Genomic DNA, 7,842 nt, shown 5'->3' on the forward strand with positions numbered 1-7,842 from the left:
GGAGGGTTACGGCGACTTTGACTTTTCCGTCGTTTACAAGTCCAGGCCAGATGACTAATCCGAAGGAAGGCGTGACCGAAGCAGGGCCTGCCACTGGAATTTACCCCTTGTGGAATTCCCCTATTGTATATACTATGGTGTGGAGCCTAAATCATTGTCTTTCTCAAATCTTGTTAGTTCTGAGGAAAATAGGGCCTTCTGCATAAATTCCGAGGTTTTCCCGAAAGTTGGATTTACGCACAAAAACGAGACACCGGGCGGTTCTGTGAAAGACGGCGTTAGTCCGTGTTAGTTGTATCCAAAATGCACAAATTAGAGGCAAAACAATAGCAAAAGTGTTCGGGAAAGTAGATACGTTTTGGACGTATCAGTGGCAGCCGGGCCTCAAGGGAATCTACTGGCTATTAAGGTACTCCTTTTAATAGAGCACCGGAGCAAAGCATTAACACTTGGTGAAAACATGTGATCCTCATATCACCGCCTTCCCCTCCGGTTGTCCCAATTTCTGTCACTTTGGGGCCTCGGGTTCCAGACAGCAATATGTGCAAACAACTTGTAGATACAATCTAAGCAATAATTATAGAGCTTAAATCTAAGATCATGCCACTCGGGCCCTAGTGACAAGCATTAAGCATAACAAGATTGCATCAACAATAACTTCACAAACTTTATAGATAGACTAATCATAATGTATCATCCATCGGATCCCAACAAACACAACACCGATTACATCAGATGAATCTCAATCATGTAAGGCAGCTCATGAGATCATTGTATTGAAGTACATGGGATAGAGAGTACCAACTAGCTACTGCTAGAACCCGTAGTCCATGGGGGAACTACTCACGGAGCATGATGGAGGCGGTGGCGTTGATGGAGATGGCTTCCGGGGGCACTTCCCCATCCCGGCAGGGTGCCGGAATAGAGATTCTGTCCCCCGAATTGGAGTTTTGCGATGGCGGCGGCGCCCCTGGAGTCTTTCTAGAGTTTCGTCAATCTGTATCGCGTTTTTAGGTCGAAAGGGGTCTTATAGGCGAAGAGGCGGCGCAGGGAGGTGCCTGGGGCCTCCTCACCATAGGCTGGGGGCCGCGCCGCCTTATGGTGTGGTGGCCCTCTGGCCCGCCTCCGACTCTCCTTCGGTGTTCTGGGGTCTTCCGGGAAAAATAAGATACTGGGTCTTTGTTTCGTCGAATTCCGAGAATATTGCCCGAACAACCTTTCTGGAACTAAAAACAACAGAAAACAGGAACTGGCACTGTGGCATCTTGTTAATAGGTTAGTTCCGGAAAACGCATAAAAACATTATAAAGTGTGAGCAAAACATGTAGGTATTGTCATAAAACAAGCATGGAACATTAGAAATTATAGATACGTTGGAGACGTATCAGTAGCAACATCACATCTACAATCTTAGAAGTTATTGTCACTCTCCCAGAAAACTAGAGGCATGAACCTACTATCGAGCATAAATACCCCTCTTGGAGTCACAAGTATCCACTTGGCCAGAGTTTCTACTAGCAACGGAGAGCATGCAAGATCATAAATAATATATGACATGAATATATAATCGACCTCAACATAGTATACAATATTCATCGGATCCTAGCAAACACAACATGTAGGATTACATAAAGAGATCTTGATCATGTAGGGCAGCTCACAAGATCTATACATGTAGCACAAATTGGAGAAGACAACCATCTAGCTACTGCTATGGACCCATAGTCCAGGGATGAACTACTCACGCATCACTTCGGAGGCGGGCATGGCGATGTAGATGCCTCCGGCGATGATTTCTCCCTCCGGTAGAGTGTCGGGAAGAGCTTCAGAACCCCCGAGATGGGTTCAGCAATGGCGGGTGCGAAATTTTTCGTGGATGTAGGCTCAGGTATCTAGGGTTGTCTCGAGAAGATGTATAAATAGGTGGATTTAGGTCGGTGGGGTGCCTGGTGGCCCCACACCTACCCTAGGCGCGGGCCAGGTCCAGGCCGCGCCTATGGGCGGTTTGGGCACCCTGCTACGCCTCTTCGACCCCCTTCGGACTTCGTCTTCATTACGGTAAAATATTGATTTCGGCTTTTGTTTCGTCCAATTCTGAGAATATTTCCTGTACAACTTTTCTGAAATACAAAAACAACAGAAAACAGGAACTGACACTATGGCATCTTATTAATAGGTTAGTGCCACAAATCATGTAAAAGTGCAACAAAGTGTACATAAAACATATATGAATTGGTGTAAAACAAGCATGGAACATCAAAAATTATAGATACGTTTAAGACGTATCAGAAGGCGATGGGCTCGGGAGGCCCCGGGCCTCCTGGCCCGAGATCTGGAGACGGCTGATACGTCTCCGACGTATCGATAATTTCTTATGTTCCATGCCACATTATTGATGATATCTACATGTTTTATGCATACTTTATGTCATATTTATGCATTTTCCGGCACTAACCTATTAACGAGATGCCGAAGAGCCGATTCTTTGTTTTGGCTGTTTTTGGTTTCAGAAATCCTAGTAAGGAAATATTCTCGGAATTGGACGAAATCAACGCCCAGGGGCCTATTTTGCCACAAAGCTTCCAGAAGACCGAAGGGAAGACGAAGTGGGGCCACGGGGCGCCGCCACACTAGGGCGGCGCGGCCCAGGGGGGCCCGCGTGGCCCTAGCTTGTGGGGCCCCCGTGTGGCCCCCTGACCTGCCCTTCCGCCTACATATAGTCTTCGTCGCGAAACCCCCAGTACCGAGAGCCACGATATGGAAAACCTTCCAGAGATGCCACCGCCGCCAATCCCATCTCGGGGGATTCAGGAGATCGCCTCCGGCACCCTGCCGGAGAGGGGAATCATCTCCCGGAGGACTCTACACCGCCATGGTCGCCTCCGGAGTGATGAGTGAGTAGTTCACCCCTGGACTATGGGTCCATAGCAGTAGCTAGATGGTTGTCTTCTCCTCATTATGCTTCATTGTCGGGTCTTGTGAGCTGCCTAACATGATCAAGATCATCTATCTGTAATGCTATATGTTGTGTTTGTTGGGATCCGATGGATAGAGAATACTATGTTATGTTGATTATCAATCTATTACCTATGTGTTGTTTATGATCTTGCATGCTCTCCGTTATTAGTAGAGGCTCGGCCAAGTTTTTACTCTTAACTCCAAGAGGGAGTATTTATGCTCGATAGTGGGTTCATGCCTCCATTAAATCTGGGACAGTGACAGAAAGTTCTAAGATTGTGGATGTGCTGTTGCCACTAGGGATAAAACATTGATGCTATGTCCGAGGATGTAGTTATTGATTACATTACGTACCATACTTAATGCAATTGTCTGTTGTTTTCAACTTAATACTAGAAGGGGTTCGGATGATAACCTGAAGGTGGAATTTTTAGGCATAGATGCATCCTGGATAGCGGTCTATGTACTTTGTCGTAATTCCCAATTAAATCTCACAATATTCATCATATCATGTATGTGCATTGTCATGCCCTCTCTATTTGTCAATTGCCCAACTGTAATTTGTTCACCCAACATGCTATTTATCTTATGGGAGAGACACCTCTAGTGAACTGTGGACCCCGGTCCATTCTTTTACATCGAATACAATCCACTGCAATACTTGTTCTACTGTTCTCTGCAAACAATCATCATCCACACTAAGAACTAGGGTTTTGATTGTTCTGTCACATATGGGTTTTGATTGTAAAACTATAAAGTGGGTGAAGGATATCCTCTCTTCTGGAACTTCTAAGATTTTGTTGAATGGTGTTCCTGGAAAGCAATTTTCATGTAAGAGGGGTGTTAGGCAGGGTGACCCTTGATACGTCTCCGACGTATCGATAATTTCTTGTGTTCCATGCCACATTATTGATGATATCTACATGTTTTATGCACACTTTATGTCATATTCGTGCATTTTCTGGAACTAACCTATTAACAAGATGCCGAAGAGCCGATTCGTTGTTTTCTGCTGTTTTTGGTTTCAGAAATCCTAGTAAGGAAATATTCTCGGAATTGGACGAAATCAACGCCCAGGGTCCTATTTTGCCACGAAGCTTCCAGAAGACCGAAGAGGAGACGAAGTGGGGCCACGAGGTGGCCAGACTATAGGGCGGCGCGGCCCAGGTCTTGGCCGCGCCAACCTATAGTGTGGGCCCCTCGTGTGGCCCCCTGACCTGCCCTTTCGCCTACAAATAGCCTCCGTCGCGAAACCCCCAGTACCGAGAGCCACGATACAGAAAACCTTCCAGAGACGCCGCCGCCGCCAATCCCATCTCGGGGGATTCAGGAGATCGCCTCCGGCACCCTGCCGGAGAGGGGATTCATCTCCCGGAGGACTCTACGCTGCCATGGTCGCCTCCGGAGTGATGTGTGAGTAGTCTACCCCTGGACTATGGGTCCATAGCGAGTAGCTAGATGGTTGTCTTCTCCCCATTGTGCTTAATTGTCGGGTCTTGTGAGCTGCCGAACATGATCAAGATCATCTATCCGTAATTCTATATGTTGCGTTTGTTGGGATCCGATGAATAGAGAATACTATGTTATGTTGATTATCAATTCATGTCTATGTGTTGTTTATGATCTTGCATGCTCTCCGTTATTAGTAGATGCTGCGGCCAAGTTGATGCTAGTAACTCCAAGAGGGAGTATTTATGCTCGATAGTGGGTTCATGTCTCAGTGAATCCGGAGGAGTGACAAGAACCTCTAAGATTATGGATGTGCTTGTTGCCACTAGGGATAAAACATTGGTGCTATGTTCGAGGATGTAGTCACTCGATTACATTACGCGCAATACTTAATGCAATTGTACTGTTGTTAGCAACTTAATGCTTGGAGGGGTTCGGATGATAACTCTGAAGGTGGACTTTTTAGGCATAGATGCATGCTAGATAGCGGTCTATGTACTTTGTCGTAATGCCCAATTAAATCTCACAGTACTCATCATAATATGTATGTGCATTGTTATGCCCTCTCTATTTGTCAATTGCCCAACTGTAATTTGTTCACCCAACATGCTGTTTATCTTATGGGAGAGACACCTCTAGTGAACTGTGGACCCCGGTCCTATTCTTTACATCGCATACAATCTACTGCAATACTTGTTTCTACTGTTTTCTACAAACAATCATCTTCCACACAATACGGTTAATCCTTTGTTACAGCAAGCCGGTGAGATTGACAACCTCCACTGTTTCGTTGGGGCAAAGTACTTTGGTTGTGTTGTGCGGGTTCCACGTTGTCGCCGGAATCTCTGGTGTTGCGCCGCACTACATCCCGCCGCCATCAACCTTCAACGTGCTTCTTGACTCCTACTGGTTCGATTAAACCTTGGTTTCTTAATGAGGAAACTTGCCGCTGTGCACATTACACCTTCCTCTTGGGGTTACCAACGGACGTGTCAACTACACGCATCAAGCAAATTTCACGGCGCCGTTGTCGCGGAGATCAAGACACGCTGCAAGGGAGTCTCCACTTCCCAATCTCTTTACTTTGTTTTTGTCTTGCTTAGTTTTATTTACTATTTTGTTTGCTGCACTAAATCAAAATACAAAAAAATTAGTTGCTAGTTTTACTTTATTTGCTATCTCGTTTGCTATATCAAAAACACAAAAAAATTAGTTACTTGCATTTACTTTATCTAGTTTGCTTTATTCTTGTTGCTAAAATGGGTACTCCTGAAAATACCAAGTTGTGTGATTTCACAACCACAAATAATAATGATTTCTTATGCAGACCTATTGCTCCACCTGCTACTACAGCAGAATTCTTTGAAATTAAACACGCTTTACTCGAATCTTGTTATGCGAGAGCAATTTTCCAGTGTTAGTTCGATGAAGCTGCTGCCCATCTTAATAATTTTGTTGAACTATGTGAAATGCAAAAGTATAAGGATGTAGATGGTGATATTATTAAATTGAAATTGTTTCCTTTCTCATTAAGAGGAAGAGCTAAAGATTTTGGTTGCTATCTCTGCCTAAGAATAGTATTGATTCCTGGACTAAATGCAAGGATGCTTTTATTGGTAGATATTATCCCCCTGCTAAAATTATATCTTTGAGAAGTAGCATAATGAATTTTAAACAATTGGACAGTGAACATGTTGCTCAAGCTTGGGAAAGAATGAAATCTTTGGTTAAAAATTGCCCAACACATGGACTGACTACTTGGATGATCATCCAAACCTTCTATGTAGGACTAAATTTTTCTTCGCGGAATTTATTGGATTCAGCTGCTGGAGGTACCTTTATGTCCATCACTTTGGGGGCGGCTACAAAGCTTCTTGATGATATGATGATTAATTACTCCGAATGGCACACGGAAAGAGCTCCACAAGGTAAGAAGGTAAATTCTGTTGAAGAATCCTCTTCCTTGAATGATAAGATTGATGCTATTATGTCTATGCTTGTGAATGATAGGATTAATGTTGATCCTAATAATGTTCCGTTAGCCTCATTGGTTGCTCAAAATTCTAGGCCATATCCTGCTAATGGTAACTCTTATGGTAGATATGTTTCACCTAATGAGGAAAAGATGTTAGAAATTGAAAGATCCACCAAGAGCTTTATGCAATCACAATATGAGCAAAATAAATTGTTTACTAAAACTATGAATGAACAATCTACCTTGTTGAAGAATATAGGAAATCAACTTGAAAATCTGAATATGGAGATTTCACGGGTTGCAAACTAAACTTGCAAATGCTGAAAACCGAATCTCATACATGTCTGCGTCACAATCTTCTTTAATTAATAAAATGGCTGCTAAACCTGAGGATATTGAAAATAAAATTGTTACTACAGCAAATGCCATCCAAGTTAGAATTAATGAGAATATAAGATTAATGGCTGAATTGCGTGCTAGGTGGGATAGAGAAGAAAATGAAAAACTAGCTAAAGAGAATAATGTAGCTAAAGTTTGGACTATTACCACCATAAGTAATGTTGATTCTTCACATGTTGCTGCACCTCCTACTATTAATGGTAAAATAATTGGTGTTGGCAATGTTTCTACTCCTAGTGCAAAGCGTACAAAATTGCCTGAAATTGCTAAAATTGCTGAAACTGCCTGTGATAAAACTGCTGAAATTTTTTCCAACATTGGGGATGATGATCCCATTGCTTTAGATTATAATGGTTTGAATTTTGATGATTGCCACATCTCTGAAGTTATAAAGTTCTTGCAAAAACTTGCTAAAAGTCCTAATGCTAGTGCTATAAATTTGGCTTTCACAAAACATATTACAAATGCTCTCATAAAAGCTAGAGAAGAGAAACTAAAACTTGAAACTTCTATTCCTAGAAAGCTAGAGGATGGTTGGGAACCCATCATTAAAATGAGGGTCAATGATTTTGATTGTAATACTTTATGTGATCTTGGTGCAAGTATTTCGTTATGCCTAAGAAAGTCTATGATATGCTTGACTTGCCACCATTGAAAAATTGTTATTTGGATGTTAATCTCGCTGATAATGCTAAAAAGAAACCTTTGGGGAGAGTTGATAATGTTCATATTATGGTTAACAATAACCTTGTCCCCGTTGATTTTGTTGTCTTGGATATTGAATGCAATGCATCTTGTCCCATTATATTGGGAAGACCTTTTCTTCGAACCGTTGGTGCTATCATTGATATGAAGGAAGGTAATATTAAATATCAATTTCCTCTCAAGAAAGGTATGGAACACTTCCCTAGAAAGAGAATGAAGTTACCTTTTGATTCTATTATTAGAACAAATTATGATGTTGACACTTCGTCTCTTGATAATACTTGATACACACTTTCTGCGCCTAGCTGAAAGGCGTTAAAGAAAAGCGCTTATGGGAGACAACCCATGGTTTTTAC

This window comes from Lolium rigidum, chromosome 6 (genome assembly GCF_022539505.1).
Source record: "Lolium rigidum isolate FL_2022 chromosome 6, APGP_CSIRO_Lrig_0.1, whole genome shotgun sequence".
Classification (NCBI taxonomy): domain Eukaryota; kingdom Viridiplantae; phylum Streptophyta; class Magnoliopsida; order Poales; family Poaceae; genus Lolium; species Lolium rigidum.